The sequence below is a fragment of the Penaeus monodon genome, chromosome 40 (assembly GCF_015228065.2).
Source record: "Penaeus monodon isolate SGIC_2016 chromosome 40, NSTDA_Pmon_1, whole genome shotgun sequence".
In the NCBI taxonomy this organism is placed as follows: Eukaryota; Metazoa; Arthropoda; class Malacostraca; order Decapoda; family Penaeidae; genus Penaeus; species Penaeus monodon.
In genome coordinates this window covers 13,807,883-13,830,879 of record NC_051425.1, presented here as the reverse complement: position 1 = coordinate 13,830,879, position 22,997 = coordinate 13,807,883, and the positions used below count along the sequence as shown (strand labels likewise).

Here is a 22,997-nt window from a genome sequence, read left to right as displayed (position 1 = left end):
AAAAAAAAGGGCCTTTAGTTAAAAAGGGTGTTTTAGTGAATGTTGTATTTTTTTTTATTTTTGTATATGGACGCTGCTCGATGTAAATAGAGATTCATACAATTTATTTTGTTTTATTTGTATATTTTCTTCAATTTCACCCAAAATTTTCTCTTCAGATTTGAAAATGTTTGCACCATATGAAAATAGCGAATGAAAATATAAGCTCGCTGTAATGTAGTATAATCTATATAATAGTAGAAGAGGATATAGAATTTGATTATTATCCTTATTCTTGATGGGCCCCTTTGATGTTTGTATGAAAGCGATCTTGTGGATCTATGAAAACAGCAATTTATCTAATTGATAAATTGCCATAAAAAAACACTTACTGAAAATGAGATCACATAACTATTTAATATGAAGGGAAATTTTCATAACCACAGTTTTATTCATTCATAAATGTTTCTTACTTGAATTGGTTGTTGAATTACTAACAACCGGTATTTTGATTATGTATAGGGGTATTGTCGTGGCTTGGTATGTATTAGTGCATTTTACCTTTGTCTGCAATGAGAGGCTTGATTCCAGTTGCCAGTAATGATATTAAAGTGAATTAATAGATTACATAAGTTTGTACTATGTTTGCAGGTTGTAAATGGATATTAGGATAACTTCACATAGTGTGATTGTGTCTTGTGAATTAAACGTCATTACTTTGAAATTATTATTTTAAAATCATATGTGGACCTGTCTCGGAGGAAGAAATTTAACAAATGTTTAGGGTGCAACTGTAATCTAATGAAGCTTCTCAGGCACTTTCTCTCATAATATCCACATCGGAACCTTAGCCAAATGGACAGCAGTTGTTTCCCCATACACCACCGAAGTCAATGCACACTCCTTCATGCATTACATAGCTTGCCAGTTTCTTCAATCAATCTTGTATCTGATCAGGTGTTAGTTGCAGTTAGATTTATCCAGTGGCGTAATTCAAGAGCCAGGATCAAAACCTCGGGTTCATCCTGAGGAAAGAATTAGATAACAGCGTTGTATAAATATGAAGAGAGAGTGTGGCAAGATTATTCATTGCATGATTACTCAGGAGTTATAACATTACCTCTACAGCTTTTGGGGAAGAGGAAAGATCATGAGTTCAGACCTGTTATATCTACCTACTAATACACAATACAACATAACAAAATGGTTTTAAAAAGAAATAAGTAGTTAATTTCTTGTATATACTGGTAAAGGAAGAAGTTGAAATAGACTTTAAAGAACTATCACTAACCAAGCGATTGCGGCTCGCTTTAGATGATTGACCAGCTATCAGAGCATTGCGAACAACTCTGCCAGTGAGTGCCATGTGAAGTACTGCAGTCCGCTCTATCAGGAAGAATAGAAAATAAGTTATCATAATAGAAGCAATGAAGAAACAGAGGCTCGTCACATGGTGTCCTTCATCATGTAGGGATTATATGCAATTTGTGCTGATACTTGGTTAGTTGCTGTACATCAGAGTTGTAAACTGAGGCAAGGTGAATACTGATTACCTAATAGCTTATATCTGATTATTAAGCTTTCAGAAAACAAAGTTTCTTCTTCTTTTTGAATAAAGAAAGAAAATATATGATAATCCAATGTCACATGCATGTTGCCTTACCAGTAGGAGAAAGGGACTGGAAAAGTCTTGTCTGAGGAGAGTCCTTGACTGGGAAGGGGAAAGGTGCTGCACTGGCCACCCCTATCCCCACTGCCACCAACACTACTGCTACCTGCACATTGGGCTTCATCTGAGGAAGGAAAATCATTGAGATAAAGTAAAAAATGAAAAAGGGTGAACATACTTATCTATTAAGTGCATCTCTCTGCTTGTCTTGTTCTTGAGCCATATACAAAATATAGAAATCTTATAAAGATATAATACTACTTTAATACTACTTTAGAAGAATAAATATCAGAGATTTCAAATGGGTAAGATGAAAAAGCTAAAAATATATAAATACAGTATATAATGCAGTGACAAGTAAAACAATATAAATAGATGACAGGTGTTGAGTCATATTACATTCACATTGTAATATAAAAATAGATAATTGACGTGGACAAGGTGATAAATGATTTAATATATATCTAAATTATCTGGCAGAAGAGCACTACAAACTGACAATATGTATGCTGAAGCTCAAAAATGTATAGTACTTTCATATAACTGCTTGATAGATAGATAGATAGATAAAAAACTAAAACAACAACAATATGGTTAAGGATGTTATCAATGAAATATTTATGGTAAACTGAAACTTGCCAGACTTACCTTAATGTTGCAATCAGAGGAACATAACAAAGTGCATTAACTGATCAGTTGTTCACAAGTCTTAGGTATTGAATGTGTTGACATAATATTACTGCCAGTGATAAACACACGTGGATTGTTGTTCTGCTGCTGGTGTGTTATACCTGTGTTTTTTGCTTTGGTGATAAGGACTGTGTATGTGTTGGGAGAGAAGGCTTTTACGTGGGCGTATATGTGTGTGGGTGGGCGTGTGTGCTTGTGAGTGCATGCTTGTTGCAAAAACATGTAGCAAATCATATGTAAAAAAATATAAATCATTGTGGAAACAGAGATCCAGAAGATAAATGTGCATTGCCAAAAAGACAGTATATTCTCAGATATGTGACTATTTACACAACTTAGCCACTTCCCTTCCCCATTACATAAAAAAAGGAATATCATCATCCACGAACAAAGTCTTAGTTAAAAAAAAAGGGTATATCATCCATGAACAAGGTCTTTCTGCTTAATGAGTCATATGCAGAAGACCGGAAACTTTTACTTCCTCTGATGTATATCTTATCTCTATTTCTTTCGTCACGTTTCTTTTATTGCTTAATATCATGGGATTATTACGTGCGTACCTTTCGGACTTGATAAGGACAATCTGTATTATCAGTGGACTTCCAGCTTACAAATTATGCGAATGTGTGATGACAATGATTATTGTTATTATTATTGTTGTTGTTGTTATTATTGTCAATGTTATTATTTTTATTATTGCTATTATCATTACATTAAACATTAAATATTCATACTGTTATCATCTTCATCATTATTCTTATTATCATTATCATTACTATTATCTTTATCATCATCGTCATTATTTCTTTATTACTATTACTGTTATTATTATTATTATTATTATTATTATTATTATTATTATTATTATTATTAACTGTTTTATAATGATTATGGTTGTTGTTATAACCATTGTTATTATTATCATTATTATTAGTAGTAGTATTAGTAGTAATAGTATATTTATCATTAACATTATCATCATTATAATATACATCACGGATATTACTATTATCATTTAATTAATAGTTTCCTTTATAATACGGATACTATAATAATAACTAGACAAAAAACAAAGTAAACCGGTAATGAACATTTTCTTAAAACTTACGAAAGGTGTACTTACAGCTATTAGATTTCCAGACAACGCAATATAAGTCGAAATCACTACAGTCTCAGTGAAAATAACCTTTATATAGTGGGTGAATATCTCTGAGTAGGGGAGGGGGGAGGGGGAGGGGAAGAGGGTGAAATAGTCACCTGTTTTGGCTCCCAGAACTCCATCGCCAGTCGTAGTTGCAAATGTTATGACTCGCAGTAGGTCAGATCAGTCAGTCTGTCTCTGTCTGACCGTCTTTCTTTCTCTCTCTCTCTCTCTCTCTCTGTCTCCTCTCTCTCTCTCTCTCTCTCTCCTCTCTCTCTCTCTTCTCTCTCTCTCTCTCCTCTCTCTCTCCTCTCTCTCTCTCTCTCTCTCTCTCTCTCACCTCTTTCTCCTCTCTCTCACCTCTTTCTCCTCCCTCCTTGTCTCTCTCCCTCCCTTCCCTATTCTGCTCCCTCCCCCTTTCCCGTACCATCCGCGCACCATCTAAATACGTAGGAATGTGCATGGAGGGTACTTAGTAGTTGGTACGAGGATGGTACGCCGTTAGCACGTCATCTGTTCTGTTCTCGTCTTTGTCGGCGAATTTATCAAAGGGTAAGTTAACGCCGATGTCACATTGTGTTTACCCGACGTCAGAAACACACATGTATGTTTATTGTTCTGTATGCTAATCAGATGTTGTAACTCCCCCCCCTCCCCCCAGAGACACCGTTTTTCCTGTGAAGTTGGTATCTGTTATGTGGTATTTAATTGTTTTTCATTTATTTATTTTTATTTAATGTTTATTTTATTTTATTTATTTATTTTATTTAAATTATCGAAATTATCATATGCGTCACTGTCGAAATTTTCGAAATATGTTCTCATGTAAATGATTCTGTTTTGTCGATACGGAAGTTTATGTAGTATGTAATTCAGGTACAGTGAATTGTATATAGAGACAGTTTGGCAGGTTTATATATATTATATAATAGATATATATATAATATATATATAAAATATATAATATTATATATATTATGTGTGTGTGTGTGTGTGTGGTGTGGTGTGTGTGTGTGGGTGGGGTGTGTGGTGGGGTGTATGTGTTTATAGAAATGGTATATTTTTTGTAAAATTTATGTATTTTCACACACACACAACAACAAACACACACACACACACACACACCACACACACATATATATATTATTATTATTATATATATATATATGATTATATATATATATATATGTTTTTTTTTTTTTTTTTTTTTTTTTTTTTTTTTTTTTTTTTTTTGAGAGGCGAAAGTAGACTTGAAAACGATATAATCAACAAAATCTATAAATCAAGAAAGCTTTTCTGTAACTACAGACGGCTGAAAACGGAGATCAATGAAAGACATAACTTTACACAATGGGAAGGGAAATGTGTGAAACCCTTTCAGGAGAAATTTCAGTCTTTGTCAATCAGAAATATCGAAAATATAACCTCAGAAAGAATGGGAAAAAAAAACCCTCTAAAACAGGGTAGACAGAATTTTGTTTCTAACTTGATTCTTAGGAATGTGTCGAAAAAGTACGCATGCCTTAAACTATTAATATTTCGGAATTTAGTGAGACTAAGGAAGCTACGAAAAACTTAGAAACTCGAAACTCGCCAAATGTACCCCTTTATGGGAAGAGTGGCGACATAGACTGGTTCGTAATCAGTTTTAACGGGGTAAGTTTCTGGAAATAAATTAGGGAACAGTGATTGAAGTGCTTGGAAAACACAATATGATATAAATAAGCAATAAGCTTTTAGGGAGGGTAGATCATTTGTATAATAAAAATATATATATTTCTAAAAAATTACAAGACAAAAATCTTTGGATGGATTTTGTATACATAGGCCTACAGAAGGCGGTTGGTAAGGCATCACACATGAGACTATATAGAAAATTTGAACACCTAGGTGGAGTTTTAAACGCCTCGAATGAATCAATGAAGAAAGGCTTCCTGGCACGAAAAAATAAGAGCACAGGATTTACAGGGAAGCACTTACACGGAGACGAGGAACTAAAGAGACGAGAATCTGTCTTGGCGCCATTTATTTTCATCGATGGGTTTATGGTCAAAACACTCAAATACACACACAACCATGGATTAAATATATGATATATATAATATATATATAATATATATATAATTATATATAAATATATAATATGCATATTATAAAATATATAATATAATTATATATATATTTTATATATATATAATATATAATTATATATGTATGTTGTGTGTGTGTGTGTGTGTGTGTGGTGTGTGTGTGTGTGTGTGGTTGCAATGCATTCACTATAGATTTACTTGTTTTCGGTTAAACATAAATATCATTCATATTTAGATGTGACAAACCTTCCCAGTCACCATAAGCAGCGTTTGGGGAAAAGGAGGCTTGTCTCCAACCAATAAGCTAGTCTTTGGGGAGGTTTTCGGAAATATGGAGATAAGGCTCGTGTTCTTATGGTGTCTGGTTGGGTTTGTGTGAGTTTAATTTTTTTCGTCTGTTTGTGTGTCTGGTTTGACTCGTCTTGTTTTCTCTCTTTTTTTTTACTGCTTATTTAACGTCACTCTCTCTCTCTCTCTCTCTCTCTCTCTCTCCCCCTCTCTCTATATATATATATATATATATATATAAATATAAAATATAACAACACCAACACACATATATGCACATACATATAATACATACACAACCCCACACACACACCCCACACACACAAAACATATATAATATATTATATATGTATATGTGTGTGTGTTGTGTTTTGTGTGTGTGTGTGGGGTGTGTGTGTGTGTGTGTGTGTGTATTATATATATATATAATATATATATAATATATATATATATTATAATATTTGTTGTGTGTGTGTTGTGTGTGTGTGTGTGTGTGTGTGTGTGTGTGTTGGGTGTGGTGTGTGTGTGTTGGGGTTGTGGTGTGTGTGTGTGTGTATGTGTATGTGTGTGTGTGTGACATACATTACATACACGTAATATATAGATATATGTTTTACTAGCATCATCATATATCATATGTATTTGCGTATATACAGTATATATGTAGGGATACATGTATGTTTTATATATGTACTTTGTTTCTTCGGAAATTTAAGGAAGAGCTCTCCCTATGAGTGGCACATGCTAGGTCCATTTTGGGAATCCTCCACGATAATATATATATATTTTATATATATATATATATAATATAGTATATATATATTATATATACATATATAGTATATGTATATAATATATATAACATATATATGTATATATATATATTTTATATATATATTATATATATAAATGTAATTTTATTAAAACATATATATATTATAGTTTATATTGATAATAATAATAATAATAATAATAATAATAATAATAATAATGATAAAAGTTATTATAATAGTAATAACTGATAAATATAAATTTATAATTAATAATAGTAATAGTACTAATAGTACTAATAATATTTTTAATTTATCATCGTCGTTGTGTTATCATTACCATCATCATCGATTATTAAAATCTTCTAATACCATACGAGTGTCAGTACTATTGTAGTATTGTGAAAGGTGCTTCTTACTTTAGATTATATTGCTGTGTGATTTTTATATTATTAAAACAATTTCATTTTATTAGTTACATAAGCCCATTCACGTATTTGGTCATGATTTGTCTTTACTGTAGTTAAAAAATTCAATTCAAATACATTTTAAATGATAATTGTATAGTACATTTGATCTTATTATCATATCCACATCCTTTCAAATATAGAAATAATTTTGCAGTCAGTAACAGTTATTTAGTCAATTTTCAACTCATGTCTTGTTTCGCCTCTCTCATTCGCTGCTAACAAATAGTTTTTAATTATTAGCTTTTGACGGGGAATTCCGTGCAGGTGTTCGAACACTCTCGATCCTTCGTCCGCATTGAATGACGCAAACTTTCGCCATCTAGGGGAAAAAATATGATAAATTTGTGGTTTTTACTAGATAAAAAAAGGGCCGTAAAGTAATATATGATAATTATTAAATTTTATTGAAAAAACAGACTTTGGATATTTCGCAACACTTCTATAGAGAATTTGTAACACAATCGAATTTTTTTAATGAACATTACCATTTTTCTTGATATATATCAAAAGGCTTATGAATAAAGAAATTTCACCTTCTGGACAAACACACGATACTCTTACACTTTTAAAAGCATCTTTAACCGAGAAAATCCCCCTTGCAACAGACGTCGACTGCACGAATCCGAACGGTCCTTGTTTACATTCTTGAAGTGATGGTGGCTCTGGCGGCGCGTGATCAGCCGTGCCCATTTTGCTGACCTGCAAAGTACTCCGAGTCTCGGTCCTCGGTCTGGGGACTCCTGCTGACCTTTGGGGCAGTCCGAGTTTGAGCTGCAGGCGTGCTGAGGCGCTGAGGATCTACAGCTTGGTCGTGGTGGTGCTGCAAGTGGCGCTGCAGTTCGTGTTCCGGAGGGCCTCGGCGTTTCACCCGGGAGGAGGAGGCAGCGGCGAAGGACACATTACTGCGGGATTCGGCAAGGGGGAAAGGGCCAGGAATAAGGCCGGGAAGGTCGGTAGATGCGATACGGAGTTAAGTAGGGCAATGGGAGGTTAGTGGGTTGTGGGTAACAACAAGCTAGAAGTAGAAGTACTGGTAAGGATTTCCAGAAAGTCACATGATGAATTCTGTGTAAAAGAGGATAAGGGGAGAATTAAGGCAATTGATGGCTTTTATGATTGGTTGCAAGTGAGGGAACTATATAGGGTAATTTTTAGAATAGGTCTGCATATCACTACCCATTAAATTAGTATCAGTAGAGTCATATGAATGTTTATTAATCAGATAAGCAGAAATAGTAAATAAGGTAATTCTTTACAGTATGGATGTACTTGCCAGAGACCAAGTCCCCAGCTCCACATCACAAAATTTGTTCTTGATTTAAGTTGCCGTGACTGGGTGTTCCCTTAGGGCACTACCTGAGAGGATGGTGATAGGGGGCTTTCCTAACCTAACACCTAAGCTAACCTAGGAAATATTGTCTTCACCTCAGTATGCATGGGCAAGAGGAGCTGAAACTCGGAAGCTTTCAATTGACCTTGGGCTGTGTTGCACTTTCTACAATCTTTTTCTTTTATGGCATTATCATTGTGGCATTATCATTTGTGGCATTATCATTTGTGTATGCAAACTATTCTTGTACAAATGACTGCAACTTTTAGTCCTCTACAAGAATATCATCTTCATTTGCTCTTCATTAGTGTGTCCATACCGTAAAGATTAACCGGCAATAGAAAAACATAAAAACATTATGAACATCCAATAACTCCTTAACTTGCCAATAACTCGGAACTGAGCATATGATGAGATATGCTTACCTTATGGTGCCTTCACTACAGCTAGGTTATGACATCACTCTCTAGTGTGTCACTGATGCCTGTCAGGGCTCTGTCTTGCCGGTCAGATATGTTGGGGATCTCGTATTCCAGGGGATTGGAATGACAAAAATACATAAGTGCTATATAATCTAAGCCTGCCATTTCCTCACAATTTCTCATGCCCTCTCCACTATCAGGTGTGGAGTGATTCTAGAAAATTACCAAAAATACCTTACTAATTTGCAATTCCAAGTGGATTTGTTGTTCTTCAGAATTTTCTGAGAATTTTTCTGTTGATTCTATGTACTATGTACAGCTGGCCAAATAAATTTGCAGGTTATCAAATGGGGATTTTATCTGTAATTCTAGTGCTTGCACTGTAAACGCTGATATTACAAAACAATCATAAAGAAGTCTAACCAAACATTTTCACTTATTTCTAATATTTGAAATGAAATGTGTAAGAAAGTATATGAAGAGAACAGACATTCCCATTTTCAATTCCTAATGAATGTTAATTCCCATGTATAGCTTACAGCCTACTCTCACTAAAGATATATGCTTCCATTGACCTAGAAATTTATTTAAAAATTATATAAAAATGTTAAGTAGAAAAAAAAAATATATAAATAAATCCATGATGTAACGATCTATTGCTAGATTTGCTTTTCCCTTTGTAAATCATTTATAAATGATACCATTTTGACTTGATAATTTACTCATCAGAAGAAAAAAAACATATCCATGCATGGTTACTTTTTCTCTCTTGTTCAGGTTTGAAGCAAATGTGTATCTTATATAATCAAGTTATATGTTACTTAGGGGATTGTCAGCATTTGGAAGAAAACTACTGATATTCTCCCACCGAGACAAGCAAGTGCAAGGAAACATGATATGATACTTTCCATCAAAAGGTTCACCATTTAAAAAATGATAAATACTACTGAGAAGTTGAATTACCAAATAGTGGATCTGGTATAATTGTCTGGTATTATCTTTCCCTTCCTGCCATTACAGTTATGCATCAATAACTTTTAGGATTGATTAGAGTTGCAACTAACTGATGGACATGTAAAACCTCATGAAAGGATATATGTTGCACAACCGTTCCATCACTGAACATGGAGAACAGTAAATATGTAAGGAACATTTGTTTTGCTCTTCAGACAAAAGAACAACAGGTTAATGTTAGTAAACTTGTAAATTAATGTTATGGGAAGGAAAGAGGAAGTTTTAGGCAATCATATTGTATATTTATTCATTTTTATACTCATTTTAGGAATCTATTTATACATAATAATTTTATTTCATTTTATCTTTTAGGGAGTATTCTTTCAGTCTTTAAGTGGTATATATAGGGTATAGTTTCAGTTTTCCACAGCCATATAGAACAATGTAAATTTTGTCTGTAATGGACAGAAGACTGAAAATAAAATGTCTTTCATATATGGTATTTTCTTTGCATGTTGATAATAAGAAGTTATTCAAATGTAATAATTTGGTATAAATGTATGGGAACATATAATGACAACATCAAAAAGAAGGGGGCAGGGGGAATGCTAACTAATATATGAAATAATCTGCCATAGAACGTCAGAAACTTGCTGTGTGGAGAGCAAGTTCATGGCAATCAGGTAGAGGTCCATGTGCAGTGCCCCTGATAGGGAAATATGGTGATTTGATGGAGGTCTAGGGGCAGAGCCTCCAGGTTAGGAAGAAGGTATTTGGTTCATACAGGGATGTTTATGGATTTCACAGAAGTGGCTGAAGTAATGGGGACTTGCCATCAGAGGGGTGCAGGCACTTCGTAAATAGTTACCAAAACTCATTTATATCATTTGTGATGGTAAATAACCACAGTTTCACACATTTAAATGTCCATAATTGAAACAAGGAATAATAATTGCAAGATTGGATGGCTATGTGAGACTAAAAACTTGTCATATATAGTTACATCAGGGCATTAGCATTTGTCACAACTGCGAGATTACTCTGCACCTTCGCCGATGTTTACCTCACTCTGTGAGGCTGGGATTAAGTCCTTTCCGATTGGCCGTACGCCTCGTGGGGAACGAGGGTATCTAGCCTATACATCGGGCGGCACATAAAAGGAGCACAGCAAAAAATTCAGCAGTTGTCCCGTGACTTTTGACTTGTGTGCTCCCTTCCGCCCTGTGACCTCGCATGCTCTCTGGATTCTCACTCTCTCCCCCACGCTCCTGATTGTACATATTTGCTTATGTATATGTATAGTGTAATTTAGTGCCTTTATCAGTAAACCTTCCTGTATGTTTCCTCTGGTGTTTTTCCGTTGACCTTGACTGTTCTGATTCCTTTGTCTTTTTATAAAGTTGAACCCTGACATTGGCATATTGATCATTCCTACCTCTGCCCCTATTGGTGCTATGCTGATGGCAAACCATCCTTTCATGAATATTCTAGCAGGATAAAACTTGGACTGGCTCCTTATTTTATGGTACACCTCTTGGATATATCATCTGTGTATACTGTACGACAACCAATACAGCAAATGCATACATGTATTCAATTTACTAGGTCCATACTGCACAAATTATCAAACTTTATTAAATAATAAGCACCATGACAAGAGCAGTTTTCGATGGTCATTGTCTGTAGAGGAATTGAATATCCAGAACTTTCTGATTTATGATTGTTTCTTATCCAAAAAAAGGCATATGTGGTAAAATAAAAACACTTAAGTCAATTTTTTATCAGTAAAGGATGAAGGTTGAGAGTATTTTGCTTTTACATTAGTTATGTAATGATTTATTGTCAGTTACACTGGAAATATAGGTGGAACGTGCCTTAGATTATTGGAGAGGGAAACTGTATGATTTTTTTTGCTATATGTTATTTGTTTTTGTTATTCTATATTAGAAAATTGTTAAATAAATTATCTTAAAATTGGAAAATTAAATTCAAGAAAATAGTGAAAAATATATAGATTTTTAAGGCAGTTCAAAAACAATATTTTGAAGACTCTTCAGCCCACCCAATAGTTTTTGCATTCAACCTATGAATTCTTTGGTCAAGTTAGAGTTAGGAATCATTTACTGCAATAGAGAAAGATATACAGGTACTTTATGTGAAAGGGAAACAGAGATATTTAGTTTCTTATTTTAAAAATATACAGTATGTATCTGTAAAGACTAATCTGACTGAAAACTGGTAATTATTTTTTGGGTGCTGGGGAAGCAAAATGCAAGACCCCCTTCTAAATTCTCACTGAGTCCAATTACCCTCCAAGAGCTTTGTGGCGAGCCATTCCTGTCCTTCCAGTCTTCAGCCAAAGTTCTCAAAATTCCCATCACCCCCGCCCTTACCCAGTATTTTCCATAAGGCATGTTCACGTCACCTGCCCCACAAAACAAATTTTTCTTGATGTGATGGTCATGTCATCCAGATCATAGGGGTTAAGGTTAGCAAAGATTCTCAACAAACATTCTGACAAAATAAAGCTGGGACTGGTTCCTTATTTGATGATAAATTCCTAAATATATCAGTGTATATCCCACAAACTCAATGTATTTCCCATCTGACACCTACCTATACAACAATTCACATATCTTTATGATACAAAAAATGGCTCTGAATTACCTTGAAAAGTTGGAGTATGTAATGCCCGATAAGAAACATGAAATGGTCCTTGCATGTTGAGTTAAGGGTAGTGGTCATTGGTTTAATGTACAGGAATTGTTTTCTCCAATATGCTTCTAGACAGTACTTGTCATTTAAATGAACATAAACAATGATGGATGAAGACCAAAAGAGGCCACCGCGACTGTCATGTCTTAGTATCAAATAGCTTTATAAAATTTCAGTTTGTGCAGGAAATATCGTAGAGGAAAGTTGTCTGACATTTCATCAATTTATCAGTAAAATATTCTTTACATCACATAAATAACATTGTTTTACACTTCAAATGTAATCTAGATAAAGAACAATACATAACATTGGGGATTCTCTTACACTTTTTTCTTGTTTCAGCTTGTTGATTTCTTCTTGGTGGTGATTCTCAGCATCTTCAGTGTATGCCTCACACACATTGTAACTGTGCTGTACGGAGCATATTTGATTGAGTAAGTATTTTTGTAATTCTTTATTCAGAATAGTGTAAATTTCACTATTTCTAGAAATTTGGATTGTGTTGTTTTCCATTTTGTAGAGCATTAATAGTAGTGTTGGTTTTGCACAAATATGTAGTTATTCTATGGGTAGGTTTATAGAAATTGTTTCTTGGCCCAAACACAAAAAAGACATTGATGTGTTGTCATTGAATATCTATAATGAGAAACTTGTTAGCGATATGCAAAATATGTAATACAAGATGATTTTCATTAATCTGTCTGCCTGTAATTCATTCCTCTGGAAATCTGGCACTAGTTCAGAATTTTGGGCCAGGCACTTGCAAACATGTAACTTCAGTTAAATGTATATTTTCCCAGAAAATCAATATTTTTATGTTGATGTCTCATAAACAGGTTGCATCACTGTTGCAGAAAGGGCATTATTATGCTGTGTTTATTTTGATATTATCTTTTTGTTCTTTGCTAATATCCTGAAATTGGTTTGTTTCTATGCCTGCCCTGAAGCACTGATTGCATATGGCAGATGGCAGGTATCTGCTCCATGCACATTGATGCACAGAGAACTACATACTTTTTGGTCAAGAATGAATGGAGTGTATTTTTAACCCCATTTCTGAAGGATCATATATGTACGTGTCAAAATTTTAGAGAAATGGAAAATGTCTGGTTTCCCTGCTTCTAATTTTTCACTTGAGTGGCTGCCAGTACAAAGTGCCCAACTTGGGTTTGGCATGGCAGAAGGCAGTCCCCAGTTGCTTGATATTTCACTGGACTTTTGTTCACTATTTATTTTTTGTTCCTTTCTATCTTTGTGTGACATTTTAGTGGTTTGGTGAGGGAGATTGCTGTTATTTTGAGGTTATTCTTCTTTGTTGAGGCATTTCGTTGATTTGCCACTTGACAAGCCTATTGATGCTGTTTGACTTGTATTCATTGTTTTTCCAATTTTATAATTTTTGTTGACTCATTTGCTTTTTTATTTTACAGGAATATTGAGGAGACGTTCACATTCAGCATACTAGTTGCATCTCTAGCATTTGTCAGACCCCTTGTAACCCTTGGCCCTGGTGGCTCTTGGTGTTATTATTGAAAGGTTAGTATACAGTTTCTTGGTGCTCCTCTGGTACTTTTTTCTTCAATGATAATTATATTGTGCTGTGTTTAACATAATGGTAGAAAAAACACACTGAACGTCAACTAGGTTTATTGCAAAGTGAGAATCGCTATCCAAAAAGCAAATTTTTGTATGGTGGCTTCTTCTGTCATATTTTTCTGTAAATTATCTGGTTTGTCACAGTTGGGATACATATTTCCTCCTTCTGAAGGCTTATCTGTATGTGTTACTAATGATTAGTGTTTTGTGTAATGTATGATTTTTACTGTTTTCCAATTTTTCATAGTTACTGTTTTTTTAATAGCATATCATAGCTTGAATTAATTTTTCTGCATTACTATATTATTGCCACTTAATACTGCCAACTTATTTATATGAAATGGAGTTCACACTCTTTATATAAAATGTGAGGTATCATTTATCTGTGCAAATATCAAACACAATTTACATGCATGATTTAAAAATGGGGAAAATGCATTTACAGAGCAGTTTTGAGGAAGAACCTGTACTCCAGAGTCTCACCGCAGTCGTGGGAGCTTGGTTTGGTGCTTTGCCTATTCCGCTGGACTGGGACACACCTTGGCAGGTCTGTGGTTTCTGAGGTTTTTGGGCATTACTGCAGTGTTCAGGTTGTGGCAGCTTTCACTTTAGTTGTAGATATATCAGGTACTTTGGTTATTAGCTTGAATATGCACTTGTCAAAATTATGTGAGGAAAATTTGAAAATATTATACTGGATTAGGGTAGGGAACTTTTGTTTTGTATTGCAAAAGAAAGTAAATAGATATTTTATAGAGGTAGAAGTTACTTGCAATACTCGAACAAATGTAGAAAATGTGAAGTGAGAAAGATAACTTTGCAAATGTGAGATGGGATGAACTTATTTGATTTATATTTTCATCAGAAAATACAGAGAAATGTCATTTACATCTGTTGCTCTGGAAGTTATTAATTTCATTTCTATCCTTCCTATTTCTATCATTTACCCATTCAACTAGACTAACTTAACCCATTGCCCCTGGATGACATGTAGGTCATGTCATGGTGGTTTCGTCATGGCTATGGATGACATGAACTTCCAGAAGACATTATGCAGTCATGTCACATGCCCTGGGCATGCCTGAGATAGAACAGGATGTATAATTCTCTGATTGGTTATTGTTATGTATAAAGAGGATATTTTGCATGTGAATCATCTGTTTTTTATCCTTGGAAGATATTACACACTAAAAATGTAGACTTTCTTGCTGCTGCTGTGAACCTGAAGTAATCTTCACTCCAGTTTACATGAGCAATCTCCTTGTGCAAGCCACTCATTTTGTCATATGGCACTCTGCTTGTGTGACTCTCTGAATTTAAACACACAAAAGGGAAGTACTGAATCCATGGGAGTAGCAGCCTTGTATATAATTGCATACAGTCTCATATTTCAAAAGAAGGAATACCACTCTTATTATAGTTGCATAAAATCTCTTATTCAAAAAGAAGGAATAGCAGTTCTTGTATGTAACTGCATACAATCCCTTATTTGAAAGAATAAGATTTTACAGAAATGAAAGAAATCCCATTTTATTCCTTGTAAAACATATTCCATCTTTTACATAGTGTAATAATACACCTAATTTACATAATCAGGCTACTACGGGTTTGATCTAGTTGCTAAAATGAAATTTGTGCATCATGGAATATGCAAAAACATTTAAATCATGTTTTCCCAAGGGTACCCAAATTTCCCCTGGAGGCAATGGGTTAATTGACCATTTATAATTCATGTATCCTTCCATGCCACAACTGTAGACTTTAGGAAGGGATTTACTTCTCTGTAAATTAACTGATATTTTTCATCACAGGTTTGGCCTTTGACTTGCTGCTTTGGGGCAGTAATTGGTGAAGTTGGAGCCTCGGTTACTTGCGTCTAAGATATACAAGGTGGTGGACTCAAGAAAGAAAAATAAGTCTACTTAAAAATTTTTTTCAGTCGGTTATTATCAGTTACTAGTAATTACAGTAATATCATAGGCATTGTTACACTTGAACTTATTTTTTTTTAAAAACTTCTTATTTACCAATTCATCACAGATTGTTAGTATGCGTAAAATCTTTTGATTCTTCTGAAAACCATTTCCCATGAACAGTGTGAGCAAGGATTGCCAAGAGCTAAAGTCACTGTAGACAACTGTTTCAATCAGTGGTACAGTGAAAAGTCCTGCGAGGAGTTCTGGACGACTCCACGTGTGAGCCAGTGTTCAAGCAGTACCAAAGCTGTGTCCAAGAAGCACGAAGAAACTGAAAATTAAAGATTCCCAAAACGAGGAAATTCCTTCGGAAGAAAAGCCGAAGGAATAGACACTTTGGGTTTTGCTCTTTTTCATTGGCAACAGGGGTTTAAACAAGTTAATATTGGTAAAATGGTTAAGTCCAATTCGCAAACCCTTTTCTAACTGGTATCGACGTTATGAACTGAACACAGCCTTGTACATGCTTAAACCCAAATGAAAAAATTGGCTATGAATGTTTTCTTTCTGTCAATATTTGGACTCATTACATACTCCTCTATGCATATCTCCCTCACTATACTTCAACAATGTTGGCTTTCTTTGGCATTATTGACTTTGGGGAAGGATCTTAAGTTAATTTTTTTTGGTTTATAGCATCAAAGTGTTGCTATGTTGTAAGATATTCCAAAAGAACCCTTTTTTTGTATTAGACTTTTGTATGGGGATTTGTGAATTTTTCTGCTTCCTTTGTGGAGTGTTGTGTTTTGTTTACTGTTTTTTTTTGCTGTTTTTAAAAAAATCAATAATTATACTTTACGCTGTTGTGGAAATTTTAGCTTTGTTTTTTTGATTTTTAAAGTAAACTCTTTGACAAGGCTTCTGAGCCCAAGGCAGTACAGGCCCTTAAGTGACGTGAGCAGGTCAGTCTATAAAAGGAATGAAAAAAAAGGTTGTTGTAAAAAACACATTAGAAAGTCCATTTTCTCTTGATTGGCCAGCAGTCAGTGATTCATATTTTGTTCCTTAAGAAATCTATTACAGAAAGTTTTTCTGGCTGAAGGCCCCGAGTAAACCCCATGGAAAGAGTTACGGAAATTCAAGAAAGAAGAGAGAAAAAGCTTCTTAGAAGAGTATGAAAAGAAGATTCTTAAAAAAACTGATGCAGAACAAGTCAAAGAAGCCAGGGAAAAGGGAAGGAAGCTATGTCCACTTGGTAATGGGATACAATCAAGTCATGAGGGCTTTTGGGGAAAAGAAATTGTTGCAGTCTTGGCCAAGAAAAAAAGTTCAGCCCGGATTTTGGTCAAAAAACCCTTTCCTTCCTTGGTGTGCTAACAAGGGTATACATTTATTGCACTTTATGGCCTTGACATAATTCTCCAGAGTGATGAGACCCTTGGCCTTAAACATCATTGTATGGTCATAGGACTAAGACCATCCGTGAAAGAGCCTTCCTGTAGGTTTAATCAGTTGTATGTTGAAATGTGTAACGCTGTTCAACTTGTTGAAAGGGGGACAGGAGGAAGAAGACGCTGGCAGTGGAAATGAAGTAGATGATTAAAGAAGATGAAAGAATGGAAACTGAGGACAAGGAAAATAAGGCCAATACTCCAGCTCATTATCCACTTACAGAAGAACAAATAGAGACGTATCACTTGAAGCGAAGTAACAAAAAGGAAAGGATATTTATTCCAGGACAGGGTGTAAGAGACCAGAAAACACAGGGAGTGAAACGTGAATCTGACTTCCTAAGTTTTGGTACCCTTGATGATGACCTTCTAACAGATACAAATGAACTGCAGCTAAGCCCTTTAGACCCAAAATAGAAAAGACAAAGAAAATTAGAGAGGAAAAGAAACCACCACAGGATTTACCTCCTCCACAAGAAATTGATTTTGATAACATGTTCCATATTGATGAAGAAGGAGATCAACAAAATCAACAGGAATCAGAGGACAATGTTCAAGTAAAAACTGAACCTGAAGATGTTATCAAAAAAGAAGTGATAGATGAATTAACAGAAGAAAATAAAAAGGAAGTTTTTTTGTAGAAAAAGGAAAAGATGAACCAAGAAAAAGAAAAAAAGGGAAAAATGGGTAAAAGAAAGGTGGAGAGCCCCAAGCATCATCCATATGTTTCTGCAAAGAAGAAGAGAATAAAGAATAATCCAAATAGAAAACAAAGTTGAACTTCAGAACTGAAGTGCAAAGATTAAGAGGTAATACAGACATATCCATGATACAAGACATATATTTAATTAAATTGGTTCAATGTAGTTAGAGAATTTTCACCTTTCTTATTTCATTTGGGCTTTCATGTGTGCCCAAAAGAGGGATTGCAAAATTTTAGAATTTTACAACAAGGATGTTGAAAAGTTGTTTTTTGAGTGTTTGTGGCTATGATTTTCACAATTCAAAATTTTTACCAACATCATTTATGGGATTTTACTATGCTATTAAGCTTAAAAATTAAAGTATTACAAAATGAGCATTTTTTTTAGTTCCAAGTTTTTAATTTTTAAAGGGTAAGTTTTACTAAAATTTCATTTTTCTATTTTTGTGTTTTGTAAAAAATTTCCTAATAAAGTAGGGTTTGTAAAAGGAAAAACTTTCCCAAAACTAGCTAAAAAAAATAGAAATTCTGATAAGAAAAGATATAATTTTAGTTAAATTTAAATGATACAGGTTTGTTATTAAATGATAAAACTTGTCTGGCGAAAAATACTAATTTTTATCAAAAAAATTTAAATTAATAAAAAAAAAAATGCTGCTTTAATGTTTGTAGTGCTTATAAATAGGAATTAGAAAAGCGTCATATTTTTAATTTTTGAAAATTCTTAAAAATAAAACTAGATTTTAGGCATTTCACTGGGGTATGGAAAAAAAACCAAAAAAAAAAAAAATTTAACAAATAAAATAAATTTTAATAATTATAATAAAATTATTTTTTATAATATTTTTAAAATTTTTATAAAAATTTTTTTTAATTAATTTTTATAGATTTTTTATATTATAGAATTTTTTTATAATTTTTATTATGAATTTATATTTATTTAAATTTTAAATTTTTATTTATTTATATTTTATATTTTTATAATATTATTTAATATTTTTTATTATTGTATATTTTATATTTTATTTATATTATTATTTTATATATATTATATATATATATATTTTATATATTATATATTTTTTTTATATATAATATTTTAATATATAATTTTATACACACACACAACAAAACATCATACACAACATACACAAAAATACCCCCAAACATACACACACCCACACACACACACCCCCACAAACACACCCACCCACACACACACACACACCACACCACACCACACCCCCACAAACAACATTTTGTAAAACCCTCATCATCAAAAGGAAATCTTTTTTTGAGCACCCGGGGGCCCTTTCCCCCCCACCTTCCCCACAAAACCGATCTTACGTTTTTTTTTCGATTGCCCATCGACAGCCGCAAATATTTTGATATTTCGCTCAGTTTGTTTTCGTTTGCCTTTTCCTCTTTTCCTATCACCATCCTGTAGCAAGTTTTTTCTCAATACTTTTACTTCTCTTACATACCAAAAACTTTAATTTCCTCTTTTTCAAAAGCCCAAACGTCGGTCTTTACAATTTTTTTTTTTCAGCATTTCTCTTTCTTTTTTTCTCTGCCCCACTAATAGCGTACTCGTCTGTAAACCACATTTTAAAAACTTTTTATCTTTTTTTGTCTTTACTTAAACCCCCAACACTCAAAAAACTATTGATAAATTTGGGGGAAAACAAATGATTAAATAACCTCAGCCCCAGTTTTGTCCGTAAGGAAAGCTTCGGTTTTTCCGTGTTATTGAGAGAAATTGTGGCTTTTTGGGGGAAATTTTTTTTTACTCCGGGAACATCATATTATTAGTTAAAAAGCCCCAAGAAAAATGAACTTTTTCACATTTCCACAATCATTCCTTTGATTGAAATTTCATCATTGTTCATTGCCGGTTATCTTGAATTTTCATGATCTAGTTTTCTTGCTTTGGGAAAAACCCCAGTTTTTTCGTTGTTTCTTAACTTTTTAGTAGTTGTTGTATTTTCATGTACTGCGGGAATAAAAACTATATCTCGGGTATCTCGTTTGAATTTTTGTATCCTCCAATCCACAGTTCCTTCAAATTCTCTAGAGCACCCCCTCAAAATTGTTTCAGAATAATAAAGAGGGGGGGAACAGAATGCAACCTGTCGTATCCTTGTTTGATTTCAAACCCCATTCTTTTAAACCCTAAGGGGTTTCTTACACTGCTTGTTTTTGGTCAACAAGGCCTTTTTTATTGGATATGGTTTGGAAAATTTAATGACGTTTTTTCCCGAGGATACGTGATCAAAAGTATCAAAGCTTTCAATAATCGATGAAAAACAGTATAGGCTTTTTTGATTTTTTCGTTTTTCTCATGCAATTTTTAAAATTTTTAATCTGGTTTTTGGCACCTTTTCCAGGGGAAAAACCCCTTTTTCTCGCAATTTCCTCTTTAATTTAACTTTATTCTTTTACAAAATTTTTTTAACAAAATTTTGCGCTGGACTTTTTTAATGCAATTGCCTATATTTTGCTTGGAGTGCGTCACCTTTTTTTGGGATGGGATAAAAAAAATGATTTTTCCCCTCTTTTGGCCATTTTTTTCATTCCATATTTTTTTTAAGAGTTTTTTAGAAAAGTATTCAAACTTTTTTCCCGCATTCTTTTAGTTCTGCTGTTATTTCATCTATTCCGGGGCCTTGTTACTTTAATTCTTTTTTGGGTTTTTAAATTTGTCTAGCAGTGCGGGGTTCACTTCTTGCATTGATCTAAATTTAAGTTGTTTTTAGATCTTTTTCTTTTTGAAGTTTTAACATTTGTTTCCCTCATCTTTTACTTTTTTTTTTCCACCATAAAAAGCCATCTTAGTTTTGATAGTGCCCCTATAGGTTTAAATTTTTTGTGTGATGTTTTTTATACTCCTTGGGAAATTCTTAGTTTCTTATTGATAGAACAGTTTTTAATTTTCTGGCAAGTTCATTTTAAAAATTTTTCCTTATCTTGGAATAATCTTGAATTTTTGATTTTGTTTTTGAAATTTTTTTTTCAATGGGTTATTTATACCTTTTTTTTTTGGGTCTTCTTGTTTCAATTTCACTTTGGTTTTTCAGAAACCCGGGGGAAATTTTTCTTTTTTTTTGGGGATAGTTTCTTTTAAGCAGGTAGCAGGATTTTTTCCCTTTTCCCCTAACCATTTGGGGTTTTTTCATCTTCACATTGATGAGTTTTCAATTTGTTTGACACGTAATTCTGTAATTGTTATCAATTTTTTTTAGTGAGCTTTAAGGGGGTGGACGCTCCTCTTTTGGTCTTATTTTAAAAGGGGTTAGTGTTGGTGGTCCTGTTTCGTCGGAAACCCGGTCTTGTTTTGCATTTTTTTTGCAAATTTTCCCTTTTGGTTCGCACAAGTGTCATTTGGTTGTGTTTTTTTTTGTCTGGGGAAAAAACGTTTTTCAAGTGTCTTTGGGGGGTGTTGGAAAGTATTGGGTTAAAAAAAATTATTTGTCTTTGAATTCAAAAAATCTTTTTTTTTTTTTTTTTTTTTTTTTTTTTTTTTCCTCTTTCTTAGGCCCCAAAATTTTTTTTAATTTTTTAGGGGTTTTTTACTTGGGAGTTTAAAAAAGTCTTTTTTTTCCCTTACATTCAATATTTTGGGGGAGATTATAAAAAATTTTATTTTTTTATTTTATTAAAAATGGTTTTTGGGGGTAAATTTTTTATTTTAGGTTTTTTTTTTCTGGGGTATAAAATCCGGGTATTTTTTTTCCCCTTTTGAAAAAAAAAAAGTTTTTTTCTTTTGTTTTGAACTTCCTTACTTTTTTTGTCTCCCCTTTTCGAAAAGTTTTTTCTTTTTCTTTAAAAATTTGAATTTCCCCTTCTTTTTATTTTCCTTATTTAGTTGATTTTTAATTTGTTTTCTTAATTGGGAAAATTTTCTTATCTTCCCTTTTTTTTTTTTTTCCAGTTCATTTTTTAATGGTGTTTCCCCCCTTAAAGGGACCCCTGTGTTTTATCTTTTTGTTTAATCATTGTTAAGGTTTTTCAGGGGTGGTGGCCCCCGGTCCCTCCCCTTAATAACAGGAGGGCTTTTTTGGGTTTGAAACGTTCCGTATAAACATTTATTTGGGAAAGGGGAAAAAAGTGAAAAGAATTTTTTCCCCGTTTCCCTCCTTCCCCGTTTCACCCAACCCTTTTAGGATAAAATTCTTCCTTGTTCAGGGAAACCCCCGGGGGGGTTTTTTTTTACCCAACCCCAAATATAAATATTTTTAAATATATTTAATTTAAATTATAATAATAATTACCTCAAATAGGTGAGTTATTTTTTTTGAAATTATTATTATTATTAAATTTTAATGTTTATTATTATTTTTTTTTTTTGGTTGTGGTGGTGGGGGTGGTGTGGTTGGTGTGGTTTTGGGTGTGGTGTGTGTGTGATGTGAGTGTGGTGTTAATTATTATTTTTTTTTTTTTTTTTTTTTTTTTTTTTTTTTTTTTGGGGTTTTTTGTGTAGTTTTGTATAAAGGCTATACAAAAATTTTTACACAAAACAAATAATATTAATATATATATTATTATATAAATAATATATAAATTATTATATATTATATAGTAATAATAAAAAATTTAAAAATTTTATTATAAATAAAAAATTTTTTAAAATTTTAAAAAAATATAATATAATATATAAATATAAAAATATATTAAACACCAAAAAAACAAAAAAAAAAAAAAAAAAAAAAAAAAAACAAAAAAAAAAAAAAATATATATAAAATATAAATTTTTAAAATTTAAAATATTTAAAAAAAAATATATTGAAAAAAAAAAAAAAAAAAAAAAAAAAAA

At 33.0% G+C, this 22,997-nt stretch overlaps 3 pseudogenes; 2 read left to right on the top strand and 1 right to left on the bottom strand.

Annotated features, from left to right (window-relative positions):
• Positions 1-826: 826 nt before the first annotated feature.
• Positions 827-3,575, bottom strand: LOC119597831 (annotated as a pseudogene).
• A 4,175-nt stretch (positions 3,576-7,750) lies between these two features.
• LOC119597870 lies at positions 7,751-16,090 on the top strand (annotated as a pseudogene).
• A 73-nt stretch (positions 16,091-16,163) lies between these two features.
• Positions 16,164-18,327, top strand: LOC119598014 (annotated as a pseudogene).
• The last annotated feature ends 4,670 nt before the right edge of the window (positions 18,328-22,997 follow it).